At 42.1% G+C, this 27,845-nt stretch overlaps 1 protein-coding gene across 40 annotated transcripts in view; it reads left to right on the top strand.

The window, feature by feature from the left end:
* The window catches only part of PTPRD (protein tyrosine phosphatase receptor type D), a 1,152,007-nt gene that overhangs the window by 570,283 nt on the left and 553,879 nt on the right, over positions 1-27,845 (top strand). For all 40 annotated transcript variants that reach the window (XM_053371570.1, XM_053371569.1, XM_053371568.1 and 37 more), the window contains one exon: positions 23,064-23,086. The gene's annotated coding sequence lies outside the window, so the exon portion shown is untranslated. The remainder of the gene's footprint in view (positions 1-23,063; positions 23,087-27,845) is intronic.

Genomic DNA, 27,845 nt, shown 5'->3' on the forward strand with positions numbered 1-27,845 from the left:
GGTAAAGGACCCCAGACGGTTAAGTCCAGTCAAAGGCAACTGTGGAGTTGCAGTGCTCATCTCATTTTCAGGCTGAGGGAGCGGGCATTTGTCCACAGACAGCTTTCTGGGTCATGTGGCCAGCATGACTAAACCGCTTCTGGAGCAAAGGAGCACCATGATGGAAACCAGAGCACATGGAAATGCCGTTTACCTTCCTGCCACAGCGGTACCTATTTATCTACTTGCACTGGTGTGCTTTCGAACTGACAAGTTGGCAGGAGCTGGGACAGAGCAATGGGAGTTCACCCCGTTGCGGGGATTCAAACCGGCAACCTTCTGATCAGCAAGACCAAGAGGCTCAGTGGTTTCCCAAATGTACATACTGGCCCCAAAAGGTTGGCAATCCCTGATTTACCTTAAGAACTGGGAACTTCATATATATTCCAGCTTCTATCAATAACTTTGGCCCACCTGGTGAGCTACTTCTGAGGCAGTATGAGGCGGATTAGATAACCAAAATTGATGGCCTCTGGAAAGATGCACAAAGCTTCCATACATTTCCGCCTTCAGGAGAAGGTGGCAGGCTGCTGTTCCTGCTGACAGTCCCAAGGCTTGGTATTTACAAACTTACAGCTAGAGATCGGTTCAGTAGCACATCAGAAAGGATGTGCTCTCATTACCCTGAGCCAATGCTAAGCTGATCTTTCACTAGGGAGGTTTTGTGGCTGCCATCACTGCATTTGCCCTTTGTCCCTCACATAAGAAACACTGCCCGTTTTTCTCATCATCATGCCTTTGGGGCTAATCCGGATAATCAGTGCTAGCCGGTAGCAATTGGTAATACACTGGCTGTTCACAATGACTTAATAACAAAACATAATGGCTTCAAAACTCGTTGAGATTATCAGGATGTTGTTATACCAGTTTCTGGATAACGTAAATGTGTATCTGAAACTGACCTTAGAGAGGCAGCAGATAAGGAACATGTAGATAAGGACAGTAGATAGATCATTCCTTATATTGGATGCAGTGTTTTCTCCACTGTGCATTACATTCCTTTTAAATATGTATGCTAAAAATAATCTTATGGTTTTTATAGCCCTTAGTTCCCTCCCTTATCCAGTGATCCATGCATATTGTACATTCTTGGCCACTGAGCACTACAGACATTGAAGTAAAACCTAATGAATGTATCCTTATCACTGAAGAAATGGATGGGTAATATACTTCATGAAAAGCACTGTGAAGGTTGCATTAATTTTATTTTTATTTCTCTTTGCCTCCCCCCCTCCCACCCACTAGAAGAGGAGTGACCCAGTTTGTAGTCAGATCAGCATTTCCTAATTACTGTACTTGTCTAGCCTGATTGATGGTGCAAATACTCCAGCCTCACAAACTCCCCTGAATTTGTCTTCCCGCTGAATTACTGCATCAACATTAAACACATAATAAAACAAAGCTCTGTTCTGAAGCAGTCTCAAGTAAATGAAGTGATAGGAAAATGTCTCATTTGGGAAGAAATAGCTTAGGTGAAATCATATATTTTACTAAACCAGCACGGGCCCTGATCCTAAGTATGTCTGTTTAGGAGGTTAGTCTTATCGGTTTCAGTGAGGCGTACTTCCAAGTAAGAAGGGTGTCACAGGAGCAGTGGCAGAGGAACCTTCTCCGGCACTCGGGGTCGGACGCCGAGGGATGGGACAAACCACCTGGCGGCACATGCACAACAGCCATTTGGACCATAGCTGTCACCTTTTCCATTTTTAAAAGGGAAATTCCCTTATTCCGAATAGGATTCCTCACAAGAAAAGGGGAAAGTTGGCAGCTATGATACGGACTGCGCACGTGTGGCAGCCCATACAGTCACCGTGCGAGTGGCAGCCCGTACGGATGCCTATATGGACACTGCGTGAGCGGCGCCCATACTAACTGCGCGTGTGCCCTCGGCCGCTCTACAGCTGAGGAAAGGCAGTGGGCCATCTTGTCACATATACCCCAGAGTGGTGCCCGGGGTGGACTGCCCCCCGCCCTTCGTATGCCCCTGCACAGAAGCCCAAGGTCCCGTATTTTCCATCAATTTGTGGTCAAGCCAAATGCCTCCAGGAAATGCACAAGCATATGGGTTGTGAACCTCAGGCCACTGGGCCTAATGTGGCCATCCAGGCCTCTCTGTCTGGACCTCAAGACTTTCCCAGGCCTTGCCACTCATTGATCATGTTTCACACTCTCCTTCAGCGTCTTTGCCTGGCTGGTGGAATAAGTCCTTGGTCTCTGGTAATGCTTCCTGCTTGCCTGGATGGAGAACAGAGTTCATATGTAGAAACGAGCTTAATGTATGAAGGCAAAGTATACATTCATTCACTTTTGCCTCTGGCCCCACCAGTGACTTACCTATGACCTCTGGGCTTTCCCCTATGCCTTTCATAAAGACTACAACACCATTGTTATAGATTAAGGGCTCATCCAGACTTCCACTTGGCCCACTGTTCCCCCCCAGGAAAACTCGATCTTTAACGCTGAATCAGAGCAAACGTCAACCATGTTTTCCATGGATCAACATTTGCTTTGATTCAATGCCAAAGAGTGGGGCTTTCTGGGGAGAGTGTTGGGGCAAAGAGAAAACCGCTTAGACCCACAAGTGGAGAACTGCATAGGTATGTGCTTTCTAGGCACAAGACAAGTGGAAGTGTAAACAAGCCCCTAGTTACAGCTCATTATACCTCTCTATCTGTTTTGCACAATTTTCAGGCCTTGACTAAGCTTGGATAAAGACTTGGGGTCCAGTTATGGCACTAGCTTTGTGGGCTATAGCTGGATACTGAGGTCAGTGATAGGCTGTGGTTGTTTCAAATCAGGCAAGTGAGGAACTGGAGAGATCAACAAGCCATGTATCACAGATGTAATGGTGGTGTAGCCGTGGCAGTGGAAACCCCTAGCTGTGCATTTGCAGCTGAAGCAAAGGAGGTGCACAGGCTACTCATCTGTAGAAATGCATTTTAAACTCTTGACTACAAGTCAGTATCCAGCTAGAGGAGGCAGTATGTGTTCATGACCCAGCTGTACCAAATTTGTGGGTGATTTGAGTAATTAAGCAATCAGACCCAAAATGCTGTTTTCTGAAATTGAAAGAAAAGACATTTTCCCCATGAATTTTAATAAATTTTACAAGCTCTGGGCTAAATTATAAACTCTGCCTCGCAGCTGCACATCACAACACCAGCTTTTCCTTGTTTTGTTTTGTTTTGAGTTTTGCTAAGGTTGGCTGTGCAAATGCAGTAAAAACTTCTTTTCAGAATGTATACAGTGGTGTATGTTACATGCCAGTAAATAGAATCTTAGTTTAGTTTAGCATTTCAGAAATAGCAATCATGTATAATTTAAAGATATCACTGAATGGGAAGGGATGAACAATCCAGGAAACTATATTAAGATCAAGTAGAGCAAGATCCAGATGTTGTAAGCATATTCTGAAAAAGCATGTAGGCCAGCATGCAATTATTTATTTTACCATTGGCTATACAAGTGGGAACCTGTATGGGGGTAGGGTGAAGGAATCGCAAATGAAGAAGGACTCAAAACCCCAACAATACTTTACCGTCCACACACATTGTCCTTTCGAGTCTGAATAGATAGTAACCCTGGATGTGATCCATGAGAGGCAGTCAAGTACAACATTCCTTGTAATGCTAGAAAAGACATGCGAGGGAATGTTTGGTCCAGCCAGTGGAAAACTTCCTGTTCCTCCTGGCTGGAGCATTCTTCCTTTCGTATGTGATAGATGGTGGGCGTGACCTAAACTGTCCAGGTAACAAAAGGTCGAGTCACACAGCACACATTCTCTTTTTGACTTCCCTCTTCATTTGACCAGCTTTTAGCTAGGACTGTTCTGCTAGCTCTCAACTAACAGAAGCGCTGGGATTAATCCCCCATATGGGGTAGACCCACATGTACATATTTGTAACTAAGTCTGCCTTAAGGAATCCAACTGTGAACTGATGTGAGTAAACTTCTTTTATTGACCTTAAATAAGATTGTTGTGTCTTCATTCTTATAAGAGGGATTAAAGGGAATTTACCAGGAACATACAATTCAATCTGAGACAGACTGTACTGTATAATAGTGAGAGGCTCACACGAGCCTGCAACCAGCTATCTGCTGTGCATGTAAAAAGGGGGAATGTAACTCTGCTACATAAAGTAAGTTGCTAGCGGAAGTTAGGAAGGATATTAATAAACGATATATCCTCTCCTGCCACCCTAAACATTCCCACACCCCTCATATTTCAGAAGATCGTTTGAGGAAAGGGAACTGAGCTCAGAGAAAGAGCAGTTCACTCAAAGTCCTTTAATTTGTGCAGAGTTTAGAGGATCCTCTTTGAGGAAACTAGACTCTTAAGAAATTTGAAAGGTTTTATTTGATATAAGACTTAAAAGTCATATATAATGACCTAGAACAGGCATAGGCAAACTCGGCCCTCCAGATGTTTTGGGACTACAACTCCCGTCATCCCTGACCACTGGTCCTGTTAGCTAGGGATGATGGGAGTTGTAGTCCCAAAACATCTGGAGGGCCGAGTTTGCCTATGCCTGCCCTGGAACTACTTTGCTAAGGTGCTTGAGTACTTAACAGTCTATAACTCTCCGTAGTCTGATGAATGATGTTTACAAGTCCATTGCAACAATACTTTACTACATTTGGAAGAAATTGTAAGTTTGCCAGGATCTGGAGTTGTTCCAGCTCCCAGTTTTATTTATTGTTCCTTCTCACCATAGGCTTGGCTGAAGAAAGCCTGCCAGGAAATATTCTAAAAGGCCGAATTCTATGGCCCTTTCCTTGAAGCACTGCAGTGGACTAGGTGACTCTTGCAGTCCCATTCAAGTCTACAGTACTATGATTCTAAGGAGTAAAGTGTGTTAGAAAGTGTTTTCAAGGTCACATCTCCGGCCCTGATCATGGCAATGCATAGCGTGGGGTGAGAAACCTAGCCACAGGGACCTTGATAAGGGTAGGTTTCCTCAGATCCTGTAGAATGTGTCAAGGCTTTCCTGGCTTAGAAGTCCACTAGATGCATGGGCAGTAGAGGTGGGACCAGGCTGTACCATGTGTCATCAGGGGTAGGGCTACAGGCACAGTCCTTCAGCTCCTTTCTTCATGCTCTGTGAGTAATAATGCATTGTTGTTGTTTAGTCGATTAGTCTTGTCCGACTCTTCGTGACCCCATGGACCAAAGCACGCCAGGCATTCCTGTCTTCTACTGCCTCCCAGAGTTTCATCAAATTCATGTTGGTTGCTTCTATCCAACCATCTCGTCCAACCATCTCGTCCTCTGTCGTCCCCTTCTCCTTGTGCCCTCAATCTTACCCAATATCAGTTTTTTCCAGGGAGTCTTCTCTTCTCATGAGGTGGCCAAAGTATTGGAGCCTCAGCTTCAGGATCTGTCCTTCCAGTGAGCACTCAGGGCTGATTTCCTTCAGAATGGATAAGTTTGATCTTCTTGCAGTCCATGGGACTCTCAAGAGTCTCCTCCAGCACCACAATTCAAAAGCATCAATTCTCCAGCGATCAGCCTTCTTTGTGTTCCACCTCTCACTTACATACATCACTACTGGGAAAACCATAGCTTTAACTATAAGGATCTTTGTCAACAAGGTGATGTCTCCACTTTTTAATGCATGAAGAAGAAGAAGAGGAGGAGGAGGAGGAGGAGGAGGAGGAGGAGTAGTTTGGATTTGATATCCTGCTTTATCACTACCATAAGGAGTCTCAAAGCAGTTAACAATCTCCTTTCCCTTTCTCCCCCACAACAAACACTCTGTGAGGTGAGTGAGGCTGAGAGTCTTCAGAAAAGTGTGACTAGCTGCATGTGGAGGAGCGGGGAAGCGAACCCGGTTCAACAGATTACGAATCCACCTCTCTTAACCACTACATCACACTGGCTCTTAAGGGGATTCATATCTCTTTCCCCCCTATTCTTGTAATCACAGTATCTTTTAACCTGCATTTTAAATTGCTGTAACTTTCTCTATGTTGAATGTGATTAAGAAATAGTTATTATTATCATTACTATTATAAAATCATTTCCATATTAACCAGAAAGTTTCAGCAAACACGCCACCCCGTTTGCACTAATCATTTCCCTCCATATGAATCCCCCATTCTCCTTATATTCCAAACGGCAGAGGATCTTAAAAGTAATAATTTCTCCTTGAGTATGACTTCACTTGACTTGTATTTCACCCAATGAGATAGAAATTCTGGATAGATAAAGAAAATACTGTATATTTGAACATCTTGATGAAAAAGTCAAAGAATTTCAGTTGACACAAATCAAGATGTGACTTTAGAAAGCTGCGGGTGGGATGAAATGGTATTTTATTAAAGATGATTCTCGCTGCATTTGAAAGTCAAAGAAACACCGTTCCTTGTCAAAAGTTTCTAGAATGCTGTGTGTCTGGGTAGGCCTCCTCACTTTCATTCCCTGGCTTACATCATATTGTGACAAAGAGTGGTGCAGTGAGGAAGAGAAAAAACTGGAATTATTGACAGCAACGTGCAGCCTGATTTTAATTACTTTTTCCCTGAGATTTTTTTTTTTAAAAAAATATCCCCCTCCACTACTTATTCTATCATTGTTTCTTATTGATCAAGAATGGAGATACCTGAAGACATGGCTTCTTTTACAAATGACTTGGGGTGATATTTTATTCGTATTTATTCAATTCATTAGTCTTATTTGCCACAGCAACTCAAAGTGACTTACCATATTTTATGGAAACACATTTGTTATTGTTATTTAGTCATGTCCGACTCTTCATGACCCCCATGGACCAGAGCACGCCAGGCACTCCTGTCTTCCACTGCCTCCCACAATTTGCTCAAACTCATGCTGGTAGCTTTGAGAACACTGTCCAACCATCTCGTCCTCTGTCGTCCCCTTCTCCTTGTGCCCTCCATCTTTCCCAACATCAGGGTCTTTTCCAGGGAGTCTTCTCTTCTCATGAGGTGGCCAAAGTATTGGAGCCTCAGCTTCAGGATCTGTCCTTCCAGTGAGCACTCAGGGCTGATTTTCTTCAGAATGGATAGGTTTGATCTTCTTGCAGTCCATGGGACTCTCAAGAGTCTCCTCCAGCACCATAATTCAAAAGCATCAATTCTTCGGTGATCAGCCTTCTTTATGGTCCAGCTCTCACTTCCATACATCACCATTGGGAAAACCACAGCTTTAACATGCAAACACATACATACATTAAAGCAAGCATTAAAAAAAATCTAAAAGACCATTCTGGGGTTTTTTATTTAAAAAAACTAGATTAAAATGTCCCATTCATGCAAAAAGGGCACAGATAATTTAAAGCCAATGGCTGATGAAAAGCAAATGCTTTTGCGTGGTGACTAACAATATGTAGTGATGGTGCCAGATGTCTTTCCCTGGGGAGAGCATTCCACAAATGGGGAGCTATAATTGAATAGGGTCATTCTTTTGTTGCCATCCCCTAAACCTACTCTTGAGACTCTTGAGAGTCCCATGGACTGCAAGAAGATCAAACCTATCCATTCTTAAGGAAATCAGCCCTGAGTGCTCACTGGAAGGACAGATCATGAAGCTGAGGCTCCAATACTTTGGCCACCTCATGAGAAGAGAAGACTCCCTGGAAAAGACCCTGATGTTGGGAAAGATGGAGGGCACAAGGAGAAGGGGACGACAGATGACAAGATGGTTGGATAGTGTTCTCGAAGCTACCAGCATGAGTTTGACCAAACTGCGGGAGGCAGTGGAAGACAGGAGTGCCTGGTGTGCTCTGGTCCATGGGGTCACGAAGAGTCGGACACAACTAAACGACTAAACAACAACAAAAAAACCTTGGAGGGGCACACCAAGAAGGGTCTCAGATGATGATAGCAGGGTCCCAGTTGGTTCAGATACGGAGAGATGGTCCTTGAATTGCAGTCACGTGCACTGAAGTCTGATTGAGTTCAATGTGAAGTACTGTTATAAGCTTATACAATTAGACACCCGTTTAAGATGTATCTGATTTTCAGTGCAATCCTAAACATGTCTACTTTAGAAGTTGATGGGTATAGGATTGCTGCCTAAATCCTGCCGATATTACTTTTAGTAAAAGGACTGAAATCCAAATTGCTTGTTGTTGTTTTTTAATTTAATTCATACAGAAGGCAATAAAAGACAGCTCAACAAGATATGCAGATGTAAGAAAGTTCCTTGATATCTAGGCCACCACCACACCTCTCTATTCAGTTGTAAACTAACCCATATTTTCAGAGAGCAACTTGTTTGTTCAGCCATGCATTATGCATGCTAGATCCTGTTATACAGACCTTCTGTATGCTTGACTTACTTTTAAAATTAAGACTCCAGGGAAATGGAAGCATAGTACATACATAGCACAGTGCCATCTTGTGCACTCTGATTATGTGTCCTAAAAAATATAAAAGAAGCTGGGAGTTTGTATTTATCTGAATTTTGTCTCTAAATAAAGTAGATTAGTTTAGATGAGCTGTGAATATCTGAGTGAAAGTTCTGACAAGTTTGTTATCTGATGGGCTTTTTTATTTTTACTTTTTGGCTTCCTGTCACACTGCTTATGAAACTGATTTACAGGAAGTTGGTCTGTTGTTGCATCTGTTGTAGGTATTGGAACCCTGTGACCTTCAATATGTTTTTTGGACTACAACTCCCATCATCCCTGCTGGGGCTGATGGGAGCTGTAGTCTCCTGGACCAGTATTGGCTATAATGACTGTAACAAACTCTCCAAGGTGCTGCCAGCTATGTAGAATACTCGGTTAGATTGACCAGTGGTCTGACGCTGTATGTGACCAGATCATATATTCATTTGTGTGCTGCATGTGGGCAGCAAAAATACTTTCTCCCTATGACTGTGTAGATAGCTACCCCAGGTCCATTGTTTCATTCAGATAGTACAGCGCAGGTTTAGAGAGCTTTAATAACTACCCCCTAAAGAGGAGCCAATAGTTTAGAGCCTTAAAAAGAAAAAGTCAAAATCCTACATTGTACATTAAGTAAGCAATTTAGAGACAGGTTGGGACTAAGGCCACACACACTGCTTCTGTGTGTATAAAAACAAATTACAACATGAACTATACATAAAGAATAAAATTCAAGATAGATACCAGTTGAGATATTTTTTTAAAAAAACTCCACTGAAAGGACAAGAAAGAAGGCACTTTTCTGCAACACATTTGCCATTGATTTTCTCACCTCTCTCTGATTCTCCATCTGATGTTCATTTCCCTTTTCTGTACCTGTGAGACCAGGGTCACTCAGCTGTCCCTAAATATGTGTGTGTGCTGAGTTTGTCTTTCTGGAAAGGCAAATTTCTAGACAGAAATTTCTTTTGGCTATCTTTATTGGGGGATGTGTGTGGAGCATATTTGCATGCTCCCACAAGATTGAAATGGCCTGTGCTTTCCCGTTTGCACGAATTTTCAACAGTGAGCAGGATGGAATGGATGGGAGGGAATAATGGACAAAGGTAGGAGCAGAAGAGAAGCAGGTGAGAGAATGAAGACAAAAGATAAGCTGCTTCTCCTTGGAGCATACAGGCAGAGTCTCTATATAAACATGGGGTTTGTGTGTGCAACATTTCCTCCTTTCTCATAAATTGTGACAGGCAAATCTGTTCATAGCGTTGCAGATTGAAGTGAGGCAATTCTTGCCCCTCTTACCTTGCTCCTCAGATGATTTCAGGTCAAATACTGCTATCCAAATTTGCATTGCATCTGCTTCAGCTTTGACACCTAGCTCTATTAGAGAAGACAAGTCCAAGAATCAATACTTACACTACTGGATGGGATGAATTCCAACCAATGCGTCCACTATAAGAGCAAAATGGACTTCAGGGAAATCGTTGTCAAAGTACTTTTCTTAGATATATGTTTTCATTAGAAAAGACGTATCCAGTGATCATAACACTTTACTGTGTGTTTTTCTTTCATCTTGCTCAACATAAATTTTAGCCTAAGTATGCAAAGTTGTTAAAGATCGACTGAGCTGGCCATAACGTTATATAAAGAACAACAGATTTACATGGGTACAAAACTGTGTGGACTAGCTGGTCTTTATTGTTGTTGTTCTTATACTCCACATAAATTTATACAACTTGCATAATGAATGATGCAGGAATGAACCCATTCCTTCTTTCATATTATTCAGTATACCAACTCAGAATACAAATTCAGGTCCATTAAAATAATGGAATCTCGGTTCCTGCAGCCATTTAAATGTTTGGGGAAAGTGAAGTCTTGCTTCTTTCGTTTTCCAGTATACAATAAATTTCATTATGAAAATTGTCATATCTTTCTCCTGCACATGTTAGTATCTCCACCATTTCCCAAACAGAAAATAGATTGTAAAATGGAGCAAACCGTGGAGAAAACAACACTCTTAAATTATTTTTCATATATTTGAGGGGAGAGTATTGTGCTAATTTGTGTGTGTGTGTATGTGTTTGTGTGTCAAGAAAAATTGAAGCTTTCCACATATTCCATTTTGTAGTGCCTGTCCGCTTGTTGAAGCTTTTAGATAATTTCATTTTCAAAGGTGGATGGGTCTTTAGGAGCTCACAGAGTCTAGCAAAAAGTTGAACCAGGACATACTTCAGGCATTCTGCTGCTCCTTGCTGGAGGTTTTGCTGGAGAAACGAATGAGGTGCATAGCATCTCCAGCAGCCACTTGTGAAGTAAATGACTATCCACCCTGTTAAGCTATTTCAAGCAGTAGATCTCTCCCAACAATTCATTTGGGAACAAGTTTGCTTCATCCCAAGAAAGAAAGGAAGAATGACTTCTTCCCAACAGGAGGCAGTGAGGGACTCGTCACATGGCCTTGAGTGGCCAATAGGCTTGCAGGAGCAAGATGCTTATAAAATGACCGCTCTCTGCATCAAATAGGGGCGCCTTTTGCGTGGTCGCGTGCAGCCCCCGGATCCCAGTGTGACTCCTGGTAGTTTGGACTGCCTTCATCCTCCCCAGGTTGGATACCTGGAGGTCTCCGCCTACCTCAGCCAATTGCCCAATCCCGCCTGGGGAGTCGTGGCCAGGGGATTGGTCAGGTAAAGGGAGGGACCGTCCTACACAGACAACAGAAGGTGAATCTTACCTGCGAAGCGGCAGTCGGCTCCAGAGCTTATAAACTGCAGCTTCTCCCCTTAATATTTTGTTCCGCAGCTTCTTTGTGATTGGCATCCCATGTGCCCTTTGAGCCTTGTGGGCTTGCCAGTAGCCATACAGGGCTAAGTAGGAATTTTTGGAGTACATCTTGATTGTCAACCCCCCCTTTTTTGCCAACGCCACAACACTGTTAATTTGATTGGCTTATGATGGCATGGGTTGCTATTTGGCAGTTTGGCTTCTTTGTGGCGGGCAGGTGAAGTAGTATGTGATCAGTACTGTGAGGCTTGTTGGGTAGAGACCATTTCATAGACCACCTCTTATTGTCAGCTGCTTGGTTTGATGTACACAGGGCCTAGAAGGAGTCACCTGCTAAATGCTGGACAGCAGGGGTGGCTAGCAACTGCCAAGTAACACACCAATGGCTTTTCCTTCTGGGAGGATGGCTATTTGCCTCAATGTATGCCAGCTTGGGTGACAGAATTTCTCTGTAGTTTGGCCCCTTAGCTGTAGGCAGGAGATGTACTAACTGCCTGTATAGGTTTTTACCTGTCAGTACTTGTGTTTGGGACTGACACAGGTTTTCCATTAAGGTCCGTATAGTTAAAGCTATGGTTTTCCCAGTAGTGATGTATGGAAGTGAGAGCTGGACCATAAAGAAGGCTGATCGCCGAAGAATCAATGCTTTTGAATTATGGTGCTGGAGGAGACTCTTGAGAGTCCCATGGACTGCAAGAAGATCAAACCTATCCATTCTTAAGGAAATCAGCCCTGAGTGCTCACTGGAAGAACAGACCTTGAAGCTGAGGCTCCAATACTTTGGCCACCTCATGAGAAGAGAAGACTCCCTGGAAAAGACCCTGATGTTGGGAAAGATGGAGGGCACAAGGAGAAGGGGACGACAGAGGATGAGATGGTTGGACAGTGCTCTCAAAGCTACGAACATGAGTTTGACCAAGCTGTGGGAGGCAGTGGAAGACAGGAGTGCCTGGCGTGCTCTGGTCCATGGGGGTCATGAAGTGTCGGACACGACTAAACGACTAAACAACAACAACTTGTGTTTGGGATTGAGACAGGGTTTCCTTATTATATTTTTAATAAAAAAAATAGTTTTTCACAAATACTTGTTGATGAACCTTCATTCTCTCATAGTGTTCCAAAAATTGTTTAAGAAATCTTGATTTGCGGCTGTCTCATGGTGGAATGAATACTAATGCCACAATATAAGAGACATAGAGTGTGTTCCCATATTCATTTGTTTTAGTTATTTATAATCCACTTTTCAAACTAATTTTCAAAAGTAGCTGTATGGTTATTAGATCCTCTGTACTATAGGAAACTGAAAAACTATCCGTGAGCTAATGGAGGACATGAGTAATAGTCAAATCACAGTATTCACAGCACTGCTTCCCTCCTAATACTTAGAAAGACTTATTATGAGCATTCCATATGACAAGGAACAATAACATGAAAGCAATGAAAATTAGGAGCTTGGCTGGACAAGCAGTTCAGGCAGGTAATACAATAAAAAGTGAAGAAACATTGTTATGTCTGTAAATAATAGCATTTTGAGGTAATTATTGCCATAATGATTCACGTTACTTTGATATTAAGGGCTCTTTAAGGGAGAGTTTAGTTTAACAAACATAACAAATTACGAATAAATAACAATTTACAAATGTCTAAATACAAAGACTCTTTATCAGAAAACGACATAAAATCATGGTAGAAGGAGAATAAAGATTCATATCTGGATATGTAGGCAGAAAAAGAAATGCAATGAAAGAATTTTCATAGTCACCATTGGATAGAGTCACTAATTTTGCCTAAACTTATTTTGTTGTTGTTGCGACTTTGACATTTCCAGCAATGAAAAACACCTAGAAAACTTTGAGGAAAGCACATATAATGCTTCTATTGGGCTAAATAAATGTGTATTGTGGGGGTTTTTAATAGCACCTACCTCAGCTGCCACAAGCTTTTCTTAAAGGGGGGGGGGGAATTGAGCCTCCAACTTGAGCAAAAAAATAAAAATAAAAATCTAAGTGAAGTGAAAAGAGTGAGAGTCTGAATAAGACTAGTGACATTTCACAGATGGTGCCAAATTAGGTGAAAACCTCAAGTTAAGAGCACGTAGAATAATTTGTGAAATAAATGACATGTAGCAGGGGAAAAATATTTATTCAGCACCACCTTCTAGAATTGGCTAAGTCAGAACCAAACCACTGGAGCAAAACATCACTGAAATCTATACCAGACAACTGGTCCAGGAAGATGCCACAACACCTGAGATAGCCCAGAAGGGTAGCACATTCCTTGTCCTTGATTATCCATCAGGTAGCAAAGGCCCTTTACATGCCACTTTTATAGGGACACAGGTGGCACTGTGGTCTAAACCACTGAGCCTCTTGGGCTTGCTGATCAGAAGGTCGGCGGTTCAAATCCGCATGACGGAGTGAGCTCCCGTTGCTCTGTCCCTGCTCCTGCCAACCTAGCAGTTTGAAAGCACACCAGTGCAAGTAGATAAATAGGTACCACTGCGGCGAGAAAGTAGACAGTGTTTCCGTGAGCTCTGATTTCCGTCACAGTGTTCCGTTGCACCAGTAGCAGTTTGGTCATGCTGGCCACATGACCCGGAATGCTGTCTGTGGACAAATGCCCGCTCCCTCGGCCTGAAAGCAAGATGAGCACCACAACCCCATAGTCGCCTTTGACTGGACTTAACAGTCCAGAGGTCCTTTACCTTTACCTTTTACAGGCCACTTTCAAATTGAGATAAGTAGAGTTTGCTAAGAATGTCTGGCGTTGCACTTGCTTTTCATCCACTTGAGCACCTTCAGAAGTAGGAGCAGTGATTTAACTGAAAAGAAGGCCTGTAAAACTATTGTTGGATCCTAACTTGGCTTCCACTGGTGGGACCACCCCGCGAGTGGACTTTTCTGCCCATAGGACACTTCCACAAGTGGAAAGGTGGAGGTGACCTTAACTTGATCCATTCTGCCCATTCTGTTCCGGGAGCCTTCAGCAGCCGTGTGGGGTAGGGTAGGGGGCTGCAGTGAAAGGAGGAAAACAGTAAAAATTACCCATTTGACAGCAGAATCTTCCATAAGATTTCAGGGCCATCTGTAAAAAGGATCCCTTCTGTTTGTTGACTCCTAGTTGCAATCCAAACCAGTGTCCTTATTCACGGTTGCATACTTGATTTTTAGGAAAAGGTACAGTATCTCACTGCTGTGCAGTCTTGTTTTCTTAACCATTTTAGGCCAAGAAAATTCACAGTGCATGCCTATCTCTGCCCCATCCCCCTCCCTCCTCACTGTTAGGAATAAAATGTGGTCAATTTCAAAGCACTTTTAAAATCTTCCATATGAAATACCTATTTATAGATAAATGTCTGGGAATAATGTTGCATGCTGTTTCCAACACACAACTTTTAGTAAAGCACTCAATGTTATTTAATGTTAGGAGGTGTCCTGGAGTTAACCTTGCAAATTATGCAAATACTGGTTTTATTTTTACTGCTTCAGTTTTAAATATTAAGAACCATTTATTATTTATTTACAATGCAAAGCATTCTGATTTTCTTTTTTTTAATAGAGGCTGCGAGTACATAAATACCACCCAGTGTGTAGTTTTAAACATGATTTATCAAAGAATATGAAATTGGCTTTTCTTCTTTTGCTCAGTAGCAGTAATTAACACAGCGTGGTTCATTGCCTGCAAAAAAAAAAAAATGTGATTCAAATAAATTCAAGTTATAAAACAAATTCAAGACGAAAAGCAAATCTTTCAACCATAGAATAAATTACGTTTGAATTCCTAGTTTTTAAAAATATCAGTTTTGTAAGTCTTTTAATCACTTGTACTTACATTACAGTTTTATTGGGGCTAAAGCGTGTAAAATGCAAATGTACAAACAGTTCCAATGGTACATAAGGAATGACATTGCAGCATACATGGAGATGTGTACATGCCTTCCTTCTCCAAAGGAAAAAAAGTGAATGTAGAAAACTACATTTCTACTGAATTTTTGACATTGGATAATGATGCATTGGACAATTGTTCTCTTCCATCCTACTTATGAGATTAAGAAGTGCAGAGGTGTCGAGACCTGAACACACACAAATGCACACAAACCACTCACCAAATGTGCCTTGTTTAAACTTACTCAACTAACTTATTCAACTTACCCTATGAAAAAACACAATTCTCTAATTAATTAACAAACCCCATGGTAGATGCTTGGACAAAACCTCTCACTTTTTCCTGAGATCTGGTACTGTTAGTCTATTTGATTTTTGCACATACAGTGGTACCTCAGGTTAAGAACTTAATTCATTCTGGAGGTCTGTTCTTAACCTGAAACTGTTCTTAAGCTGAAGCACCACTTTAGCTAATGGGGCTCCCGCTGCTGCCATGCCACCACCGTACGATTTCTGTTCTCATCCTGAAGCAAAGTTCTTAACCCGAGGTACTATTTCTGGGTTAGCAGAGTCTGTAACCTGAAGCGTCTGTAACCCGAAGTACCACTGTCCAAACTACGAGTGAAAAAGATACTGAGAAAAGAAAGGAGAAGGTTTCTGCTAGGAGACTTCCTGTCTACCCTTCCCTGTCTCCACTTCGCCTGGCTCCTCCTCTGCCTCATCTCCTGCTACTTTAAAAAGAAGTTTTGATGGTAAAAGGTAAAAAAGGTAAAGGACCCCTGGACGGTTAAGTCCAGTCAAAAACGACTACAGGGTTGCGGCGCTTATCTAACTTTCAGGCTGGGGGAGCCGGTGTTTGTCCACAGACAGCTTTCCAGGTCATGTGGCCAGCATGACTAAACTGCTTCTGGCGCAACAGGACACCGTGATGGAAACCAGAGTGCATGGAAACACTGTTTACCTTCCCATCACAGCGGTACCTATTTATCTACTTGCACTGGCATGCTTTTGAATTGCTAGGTTGGCAGGACCTGAGACAAAGCAATGGGAGCTCATTCCGTCACAGGGATTCGAACCACCGACCTTCTGATCAGCAAGCCCAAGAGGCTCAGTGGTTTAGACCACAGCAGAACTATCAGTAATGGCTTCAGGAGAGGCATTTGGGCATTTTGGGTGTGGTGGCCCAGAAGACAATGGGCTGCCTCTGCTTTTATACGATAGTAAAACATTCTGGGTGGTATTTGACAAATACTCAGAGTAGACCTAATGTTAAGAAAAAGTGCACATTTGCTAGCTGAATCTCGATATACGGGTTGATTGTTTGGTCAATAAAACCTTTAATGTTGAGGCTGTAGGTGGTTTATTGCAGAATTTCCAAATATATGTGCATATAAGAAATACCGTGTTGGCCTGAGTATAAGCCTCCCCAAATTCCAACCTTGAAAAGTTAAGGTGCAGCTTATGTTTGTGACCTTACAGTATGCAGCCAGAAGCGCAGCAAAGCAGTGCCCACCCCATGCGTAGTCCCCCGTCCAGTGGTGGGACAACATGCTGCAGCCCCTGGAGCGAAGAACAGGCAGGGGCGTGTCTGGCTCGCGCATCACCCATGGGGACGTAGTGCGCAGTGCATGGGGGCGTCATGCATGTCCCGGGGGCGTGGTGCGTCGCCCGTGGGGGCATGGCGTGTGTCCTGGGGTTGCGTGTCCCGGGGGTGGCTACGATGGCACACTTTCCCCAAATGGTACCCGGTGTGGCGCGCTTCCACACACACCCTTTGTACGCCAGTGCCCCCATCTTTTCCTGCAAGGCCGAGAAGGGAGAGAGTGAGGAAGAGGAAAGGCTGTCAGCAACACAGTACGGCTCCACCCCCACCCCCAGTACGCAGCCAGGAGCAGTGAGGAAGGGAGTGGCTTATATTCGGGTGTTTTTTGCCCTCCCCCCTCTAATTTTAAAGGTGCAGCTTATATTTGTGTGCGGCTTATATTCGGGCCAATACGGTACTACCAAACAGTTGTAAGAACTCCTGAAGCTTCATAGAATTGATTATGAAAGAGAGGGCTGGAAGAAGGGAAATCTCCACTTTCCATTTTCTGTCGTGCCCTGCCAATGAATGAGAGAAGGGAAGGTGGAATGTTTGAGGAAGCTGGGGTGAAGGGGATGGTTTGGAGGGTTGAAGGATGGTGGAGGCAGGGCATTTTCCAGATTTTCTTCTTTTTCCTGGGAAACTTGAGACAGGGGAGCGCTGGGGCATATGTCCAGCTTCAGTCAAAGATCCTTTTCACTTGATCCTTTTAAGTCATCCTTTAAGATGGCTAGGATTGAGTCAGGAACTGCCTGCTGCTCAGATATGATAAATCACTGCATGCTCATTTCAGCTTAAAATGCTAGATTCCCCATTCCAAATGAATTTCTAATTTCCAGAATAGCTCCATCTGGAAATGCTGTTTATTTCCTCTCGCTGAGTAGCGGGACAGAACGGGTGTCTAGGAGCAAACAGTTAAATTGTGAGGAGCTTTTCTACGTTTGTAATTAGATGCTTATCCACAGTACCAATCTTCATTAGAAGCCCTGGATAATCTTTTATGTATGACCCTTTGCGGCGTCACCTCTGATACCCTCCAACAAGCAAGCATCTCTTGTTATTTTATTAATTCCATGCATAACAGTTCGGTATGGCAATTCATACACATTTTTATGCAAACATGGTTATGATTTCTGAGTACACTTTTTTAGGTAGATATATTTTTGTTTACATCCATGTAGAAGAAACACAGGTACTCTGAAGCGGATATTTCAGCATCCTACCAAGAGACCCTTGAAAATATCTCTCCGTAAATGGAGTGCTTGAATGTGAATGAAATTTAGGGGCTGATTACAACAATGTCTACATCTAGTTCAAAAATATAAATTGAGCTAGATATAAAACAAGGACATTTTCAGATGAGGGTTTTTTACAAATAAAAAAATGAAAAAACGAAAGCAAACATGCACTTTATGTTTCTGTACAGCCAGTGTTTTGCGTGTGTGTTCACTTCTACCCATCTTGTAAAGTGGTACAGAAGCATGATTTGATCATGTAATTGTATCCTGAGAAATAAATAGCAAATAGCATTCCAATATCTTGGTCTCCCAGTGAGATAATATTGGACAGCATTAGTATTTTTCAACCCCCTCTCTCAAATGGAAACTTTGGAAGTAGCTGACAGTTCATGAGATTGATTTAAATATATAAGGCAGTTTTTCACACAACACATAGTATACTTGTGTTTTTGTTGTTTTCCTGCAAACAGCAATGCAAATGAAAAGTCAGTGTTTTGACATTTGTATAATTGTAAACGGGGAAAAAATAGGTTCTTGGTTCAAGCTGGTATACGTTCATACTTGAAATGCAGACTGTTGTCCTAGATAAATATACATGCCATTCATTAGAATATGTCACTTTTTCTTAGAAACAAGATGGCTGATGCACAATCCTTCTGCTGTGGTAGCTGTTCTCTACGTCTTTTCCTTTTCCTGCCTTTTAGAAGTCATTTATGTGAAAAGACTAGAGCTAGGCAATTGATGAATTCATAGTTAAAGCAAATGGCTAATGTTCCACTATAAATCTTAAAACATGTCTACCTCACCTTAACTGCTCATGCTAATCACTATAAAGATATTTTTATACCATATTTTAACACCTTTCAGAGCATCCCTGATTCCTCAATCTGTCAGGTGCTTTATGATTCCCACTTGTGCAATAAAAGACAATGTAAAACTTTATTTCAACTGATGTCAGTATCCTTCTGATTCACCTCTCCAGGTTCTAGAGGGAAATTAGGCAACAGAGAAAGCTATTTCTGATTTAAAATGTCACAGGGACTATATTTTTAAGCCACCACACCATTTCTTCAACACAAACCCAACGGCATGAATTCCAAAGAGTGTTATCATAGAATCATAGTATCTTAGAGTTGGAAGGAACCCAAAGGTCATCTAGTCCAACCCTCTGCAATTCAGGAATCTCAGCCAAAGCATCCATGACAGATGACTACCCAACCTCTGTTTAAAAACCTACAAGGAAGGCGAGTCTACAACCTCCCAAGGGAGACTGTTCTACCGTTGAACATCTCCTTCATAAAGTTTTCCCATATATTTAGTCAGAATCTCCTTTCTTATAACTTGAAGCCCTTAGTTTGAGTCCTACCCTTCACTCAATAGTATTTCTCCATCTTCTTCATGCAGAAGACCTACCACTTGCTTGTTCTTTCTTTTGCTTTGAACATAGCCAAAGAAACCTTTTAGAAATTATTTTTAACCTCTCTTGCAGGACCTGAGTGTTAGAATTCCTGCCCCATGATTGCAGTCATGGGATTGTTGTCTTTCACATGATGGTATATGTTTTGACGCCACAGAGTCGGATGTGACGGAGACAGGATGTTTATGTTACTGTGTTCCGTGAAGTGGGACTATTGTCCTTTGTTCTTTTTCTCTTTGCTGTCTGGTGGTAGAGAGAGGGGGAGCCATGTTGCAGTGCTCCATGTGTGTTTATATGTAAATAAAGTAGATTAGCCAAAATGCTGAGTTGCTGAGGTCTGTCAGACATGATGCGCAAACTCTGTGGATCCCTAAGTGTGCTGATGTCCGTTGGTCGCTATGATATTCGGGCTGAAGAAAGCTTTTGAAGCTCCCGAACAATTGACCAGGAGGGCGGGAACAATCGACCAGGAGGAAGGGAACATGCCAGTTGGGCATGTGTCTCTGCCAGGGTCCTACTCGAGTGTAGGCTGAACTCCTGACACTGAGCTCATTCTAAGCATTAGCCCACCTGACATTCACTCTGCAACTGTTGGCTACTTGTGTGTACTCTTTTGGGGGGATTTCTCCTTTCTTCCAATTCTTATGCATGCCCTTCTTAAATCTCAGCTCATCTGTAAGCTCCTTATGAAGCCACACCAGTTTCCTTAGATGCCTCCCACTTTTCTTTCCTGTTGGCTCTCCCATTTTGGTCTCTACAGCAACAGCAGGCACTGTAACTCTCCAACGATTTGACTTCACTCCCAAAGGCACACTCTTCTATTGTCGCCTGAAACAGATGAATGCCTCCCATATGCTACACCTGCACTTAGATGGAGGGATTTGCAGGGCATTCCTATCCTATGGTAGCCTGGCTTCCCCCATAAGGGCAGCAATGGATTCAAAGGCAACAACAATGCCATCCTCTGTGTCTATTTGATGTGTCCCAGCTGTATTGGAGTTCTGCCACTCCTTCTCCTTCTTACTGCTAACTGACTCCAAGGACCTTCTCCTAGGCTACTTCATTCAAAACTGAAACCCTAAACCTGGCCTTTGCACCTGAGAGCCAGTGTAGTGTAGTGGTTAAGAGTGGTGGACTCATAATCTGGTGAACCGGGTTCGCTTCCCTGCTCCTCCACATGCAGCTGCTGGGTGACCTTGGGCTAGTCACACTTCTCTGAAGTCTCTCAGCCCCACTCACCTCACAGAGTGTTTGTTGTGGGGGAGGAAGGGAAAGGAGATTGTTAGCCACTTTGAGACTCCTTAAGGGGAGTCTAAACTCTTCTTCTTCTTCTTCTTTTTGTTCTTCTTCTTCTTCCCCCTGGATAGTTCAGTTGCTTAGAATGTGATGCTGACAACGCCAAGGTTGCAGGTTTGATTCCCATATGGGACACCTACATATTCCTGCATTGCAGGGGGTGGACTAGATGATCCTCTGGGTCCCTTCCAACTCTACAATTATATGATTCTATGTATAAACCCAGCAAAGAAGGGGCCCCACACCCTTTTGCCTGGCAGTCTTGATCTCTGATGGTTCCCTTGATGGGCCATCAGTGGCCTTTGTTCCTTATTAATGGCCCATTCTGCTAGCTTTGCTGAACTAGCTTGGCTCCTTAGCATAACTGGATCCATGGAGTTTCCATGTCTGGCAAAGTTTAATCAAACCTTGGTTAATTGTAACTTTTACTAAATCATAACATATTTAGGAGGCTCTTGCCCGCCCCCATAACATTGTAAATATATTTTATCTTCTGTCTTCAGATGAAATAAATGTGCAGAAAAGAACTTTTTCTGCCTATGTTTATTGGTCTTTCAACCCAACCCCCCAGAAGAAGAAAAATTGTATTGTTTTCCTCAAGTTACGGAAAATCATTCTGACATGATTTCACCTCAAGTTTAATTGAGTCAGTGAGTGGATATAATGAAGCATTTTGTTAGTGGTCTCCAGTAGAGGTGTTAATAGGAAGGAAAGTAATTTTCACCTTATTTATATGTTGTATAAATATAAAGCGATCTTTCTGCCGAAAGCTCAATTTTCTTCATACTATTTCAGTAAAGGTTGCAGGCCTTATTCAAGAAATATGATCTTTTATTGCAAATTACAGTACAAAGTTGTATTTCTAGAAGCAATAAACAAAACTACTGATTCATGGTAGAATAATAATGCAAACAAAAAGTGATCCAGATGCCATATTAGTCACACATTTGAGAACTTTAAATAGCCATTTTCTAATGGCAAAGGCTTATTAGCCAACTCACTCTGTTGCAGCTTCTCAATTAAAATATGGCAAATTAGTGTCTGAGAACAATTATGTTTTGTTTCATAGAACTCTGAATAATAAAAATGGACTACAATCGTACCTTGGTTGTCAAACGCTCTGGAACTCGGATGTTTTGGCTCCTGAACGCTGCAAACCCGGAAGTGAGTGTTCCGGTTTGCAAACATTCTTTGGAACCCGAACGTCCAACACGACTTCTGCAGCTTCCGACTGAGAGCAGGAAACTCCTGCAGCCAATCGGAAGCTGTGCCTTGGTTTGTGAACATTTTTGGAAGTCAAATGGACTTCCGGAACGGATTCCGTTCGACAACCAAAGTATGACTGTATATCCATTTAATGGCAAGCAGTGCGATCCTAACCATGCACATTCAGAAGTAAGTCCTATTGAATTCAATGGACTTACTCCAAAGTAAGTGAGGTTATTATTGCAGACTTATGCCTTTATGAGATATAAAGTGTGGTATTCAATAAAGCACTTCTGCTAGTGCAAGGATTTCCATGGATCAAAGATCATAGATCATAGATCCTCCTCTCCTCTTCCCTCTCTGCATCCCCCTGAATCTACTCTGGAAGGTTGCAGGAGCACCCAAAACAGATTTAGAGGGCATTGGGGACAGGGAAGGGAAGTTCCACTGCACAGCCAAATGTCCTTGCTGTAGCTGGACTACTTTGTTGAATACCACTCAAATTAATTAAAAATAAATAAATCATGGTGATGCTGTTCTTACCTATTATCTGGTTAATAAAGTTCATTTTCTGTGACTTCAGAGAATGACTGGAATTAAGTGCCTTCTGTAGGCCAGTGTACTAAACTGACATCTAATTGCTTCCAGTCCGTGGTCTTTAGGTGCAAGTGCTTGAGCCAAAGATGATATTGCTCAGTTTCTGCTACCGGGGCAGCAAGAGTTATTGCATTTATATCCCACTTTTTTCTCCAAGTAGCTCAGGGTGGTATACATATTCTCTGTCTCCTCCATTAATCTCCACAACAACCCAGGGAGCTTCATGTCCAAGTAGGGATTTTAATCCTGGCTTTACACGTCCTAATCTGACTCTCTAACCACTGCACCACACTGAGATTGTCTTCCTTGACCAAGCAAAGGGTAGAAGGCTGCAGGCTTCCTATTTTACACTATGGCACAAAATGATTCTTGTATCCATGTGTGGCCACCAGTGTACACCAAGGGGCAGGAAGTGGACTTTTTCTGGCCTATGGCAAACTCTCTGGGCACGGTGCACATGGTGGGCATGGACGATGCCCAAATATGTTCTCTCCACTAAAAACAAAAAACAAAAAAATATTGCTGGATTAAAGTTGGATAGTTGACAAAGGATCTTTGCCTGATTGGTTTTTTTATGCACAATATCAAATCAGGGGGTTAGCCTTTTATAAAATAACCGGTGAATACTATACAATAAAATAAAATTACAATTCTCTTTCTCTTTCTCAACAGGAGCTGCGGTTCACAAGGTTGAGGTAAGATTCTAATCTTAATAAAAATAAATGAAGTGTTTGATTAGAATGGAACACAAAAGCATACAAGCCTTGTCTTAGGCTTGGTGGTTGAGCTGCATAATGAAATTAAATATGGCTGTTTGGAAGATTATAGATGATCTCTTGTTCCCTACTTTATTGTTTTGCTAAGTTGATATGCCATTACTTAAGCGTTGTCTTGGACTGCATAAACTCAGTGTTTATTTGTAAATCAGAGTGGAAGTGAGTGTGAATTTACACTCCCCACCTCTAACCTTGAACTTTCGTAACTGGATTTGGGCAGGTGGAAGGGAATGATTTTCAATCATATGACTGCCTCAGCCATGGCAGCCATTTTTTAAAAAAATGAAAAGCCATGGGTGCAAGTGATTGTGGAAACTAAGCTATAGCAATGTCTATGCAGGCCTGTTGATAGAGCATGAAAACCTTATTGACTATGGCTTCACATAATGAGATGGCCATAGGAATGGACCATCATTAGAGAGTGGATCATCCATGTATTCAAAGAGGACAGATCCATTTCAGACTGCAACAGCAGAACATTTCATTTTGTAATTCGTTTACATTTCAGCCATGAAAAAGAAAAGTCGCATGTCAATGACAAAGTCTCTGCTTATTTTTCTATGTGCAGGGAGCATTTTATGTGCAGAAACTGTCAAACATGTGGTTCCCAATCTGTAATATGGTATGACAGTCAGGGAACTCTGGATAAACCCAGAACTAAGTGAGAATGTGAAGCACAGTTCTGAAATTTAAAGCAAAAGTAGTAGAGTAGATGGCAAGAGAGATTTTTTTTGCAACCTAATAAGAGAATTAGGTATACATTTCCTTAGAAGAGAAGGGGGCAACTCTTTTGATGTCTTGAATATAAAATTCGAAAATAATAAGAAGAGACTCTGGAGAGAAAAAAAACCCATCATATTCAAATGCCTCCCCCGTCAAAAATTTTTTGACTTTCACCTCAAAATTCTTCAGGCAGTCCCTGCCTATGAAATAAGCAGATGTGCATGGCAATTCAATAGATGGCAACTCAGAAGTAAGCCCTGTTGATTTCATCAGAGCTTACTTCCAGGTAAGAGAGTACAGGATTCCAGCCTTAATCATCTATAAATATATTTCTAACACCTCATAATATGTACTGGGTGTGTAGGTTCATAATCTTTTCATCATGGACGTATGATATACTGCATAATCTAATAAGCTTTATTGCTAAGGGTGAACCTGGTTACTGGGAGGGGAAAAACATTTACCTGAAGAGTGTGAGATTTGCTAAAATCTAATGTATCTGTGTCACAAAGATGACTTATTTCTTTCTATAATGCCTATATTGGATAAACATTTTCCCTCCATTTTCAGAGATTTCAATCTCAATTTTCAGAGAAGCACAGGGCACTGTGAAGTTTATACATCCCAATCTTTTCATAGCCTAGGGATATTCCTATCTATTAGATCAGTTTCTTTTTTTCCCTGAAACTCAATAAATTCTTCCACTCCGATCGTGATGTGACTGTTTCCCTCTATATGAAATAAATGAGCCACGAAAATAGTCTATATCCTATACAGTGGGTCACACTTTCAACCCAAATCATACATCTGCATTTTTGGCAACAGAGCAGCTTACTAAGTCATAATGCTAGTGACACTCTTGTGTGGTGAGTTTTGTATATTAGAGAAATATTCTATTTGTATGCTGTATGCATCTCTGTAGAACAGATATTATTATTATTATTATTATTATTATTATTATTATTATTATTATTACTACTACTACTACTACTACTACTATTACTATTATTAAATACCCTGCCCAACTGGCTGGGTCCTCCCAGCCACTCTTGGCAGTTCACAGAGCATACTAAAACATCAAACATAAAAAGTTCCCAATACAGGGCTGCCTTCAGGTGTCTTCTAAAAGTCAGATAGTTGTTTATTTCCTTGACATCTGATGGGAGGGCGTTCCACAGGGTGGGTGCCACTGCGGAGAAGGCACTCTGCCTGGTTCCTTTTAACTTCACTTCTCACAGTGAGGGAACCACTAGAAGGCCCTCAGAGCTGTATCTCAGTGTCTTGGCTGAACAATGCGGGTGGAGACGCTCCTTCAGGTATACAGGACTGAGGCCATTTAAAAACACACTGATTCCCGGACCATCCATGGGCCGGATTGAGAAGGCGATTGGGGTGTGAAACACATAGCAGTCAAGTACAGCATTCCTAGAGTGGGCATGCTAGTGGACGCTTTGTACCAGCCAGGAGAAAATACCCTGTTTCCTCCTGAGCTGGAACAAACTTCCTCTGCATGTGACTAGAGGCAGGCGTGGTCTAATCTAGCAAGGCAGGGAGCACACCGCTCGCTCTCTTTTTCAGATCTCCTTTTTGTTTTTCTATGAGTCAGCAGAAGTGACTCCTTGTTTGCAGTCACTTGGGAACTAACTCCCTTATGGGATAGTTTCACATATGTATATACTTTTGTAACGTAAGTGTGCCTTCAGGGATCTAACTGTGAACTGAATGAATGTGAGTAAACTACTTTTATATTGACTTTAATCAGATTGTCACATTTATTCTTTTTAAGAGGGACAAGAGGGGATTTTACCACGAATCCTATATTTAGAGGCTAAAACTAGCCTGCAACAAGCAAACCACTGATCGTTTAAAGGGGAATGTTTAAACTCTGCTAAGATATAGAACTTGCTAACACAAGTCAGGAAGGATATCATTAAGCAACATATCCTCTCCTGCCTCCCTGAACATTCCCACAATGAACCCCTTCATTGTAGGCTCAGGTTGTATATATGGCTCCATATCTCAAAAAGACACCACAGTCTCTGCTGTGCTTCATTCTGAGGAAACTAAACCCCTGAACCCCTGGAATCATGGACTGCTCGGAGATCGGGCTGGCGTGCAACACAGGATTAATTGGATTGGGCCCCTTTATTTATAATGGGGAAATAATCTGTACTGACAAAACCATCTCTATGTGAATTGCTTTTTTCTTTTAATTTTTAGCACATGAACTAACCTTTTGAATACAATGAAAATCGTTTTACTATATTTAGTAAAAAAAAATAGCACAACAGGTTCATCTCCACCACCTCCTTCCCCCAGCCCATAATGTACCTTTAATGCTATCATCCTCGCAAATCCACCTGCAGACTGTCTGGTCAGGTGTATAACTGGAAAAGGTCAAGGCAAAATATCAGCATACTTAACAAATGGATTTGCGTGCAGTGTTCGTAGGAATCCTTCCAGTTGCATGGCAACCATCTTTGTAATTACTATTTGCAACTCCATTTTTAATAGTTTGATTACTATTTTCTCCATTATATTGTTGCATATAATGAATTTAAATTCATCCCTCTCACTTTCTTCTTCTTCTTCTTTACAACAATAAATGCAGGCTAGTATCAGGTCAACTAGCATTAAACTTAGCTTCCAAAAACAGATGAGTAATGCCTAGATAGCACATTATACAGATTTTGAGGTTCTAATGTTAGAAGTAGAAACATAAGCAGCTGCTTGTCCTGACTCAGACCATTGTTCCATCTAGCTCAGTACTGTCTGAATACTACCGAGTGGCAGTGGCTCTCCAGGATTCCAGACGGGATCTTTTCTAGCGCTACCTGGATTGACAGGGATTGAATCTTCTGCATGCGGAGCAAAAGCTCTAACATCGAGCTATGGTCCTCCCAATGTATGTCACCTTATATCTCAAAATGTATAAGACATGGAATAGCAGAGAGGGATCAAAGTGACAAGGAAAATCATAAGCCTGTGCTTGATAATAAGGGGTAGTAAATTAGCAGTATGGCACACATTGTCATCCCTTTCAGTAACTTTCAAACAGGGGTGCCAACTTGAATAAAATATTGGGGGGGGCAAGTAAGCCCCACCTCACATAATCTCAGACATGGTGTATGCACACCATTTCAATGGCAACACCTATCAACTTTGAGGGGCCCCAGCTCCCTCAAATATTTTATTAGGGTGTCCGAAGGGACCTCAGTCCCTCGAAGTTGGCTCCTATGCCTTCGGACAAAAATTTAATAAACATTGATTCAGAGGCACACTGGTAATTGAGCTAAATAAAGGTTTGTGGCATTGCCATTAAAATGGAAGGGGGTATATTGGGCCACATAATACTTTTGAGTTGAAAAGGTCTAAGGACTGCCTTAGATTGCATTTAATACTCACTTGCATAAACCTTCCTGTGCATTCCTTAGTATACACTGAGATCCACCACGGCATGTTGAGTGAAAAGCACCCAATTCTTGGCTATAGGCATTCCACAATTCTGCAAGCTAGAAAAGATTTGCATGTTTCTTACATATGTCACACTATTTTGTAAAACAACAACAACAACAACAATAGATGGGTTGATGCATTTTACTGGGGAAAATGTATTTTGTGAACTAACCATAGAATGCATAGAAGCATTCACAGGCTGTGCGCTGTTGCCAAGACCCGTGTGGAACAGAGGAGGAGGAAAGCCTGTCTCTGTCTGTGGTGGTGAATAAGGTGGGACAGAAGTAGAAATAACTAATTCTAGTTTTGTTCCCATTATCCTCCCTGTCAGAGGCACCAAATTGCTAGAGAAATTGAGGGAAGCTGACATTGCACACGTGACACACATGACGCACAGTGTCGCGTCATGACTTCAGATGGAACTAGGGGGTGAAGCCACAACATGGCAGTAGCCCTGCTTCAATGGCTGGTGACTCCTTCTCTTTGGCCCTTGGCCTCC

Source organism: Podarcis raffonei, chromosome 17 (genome assembly GCF_027172205.1).
Source record: "Podarcis raffonei isolate rPodRaf1 chromosome 17, rPodRaf1.pri, whole genome shotgun sequence".
NCBI lineage: Eukaryota > Metazoa > Chordata > Lepidosauria > Squamata > Lacertidae > Podarcis > Podarcis raffonei.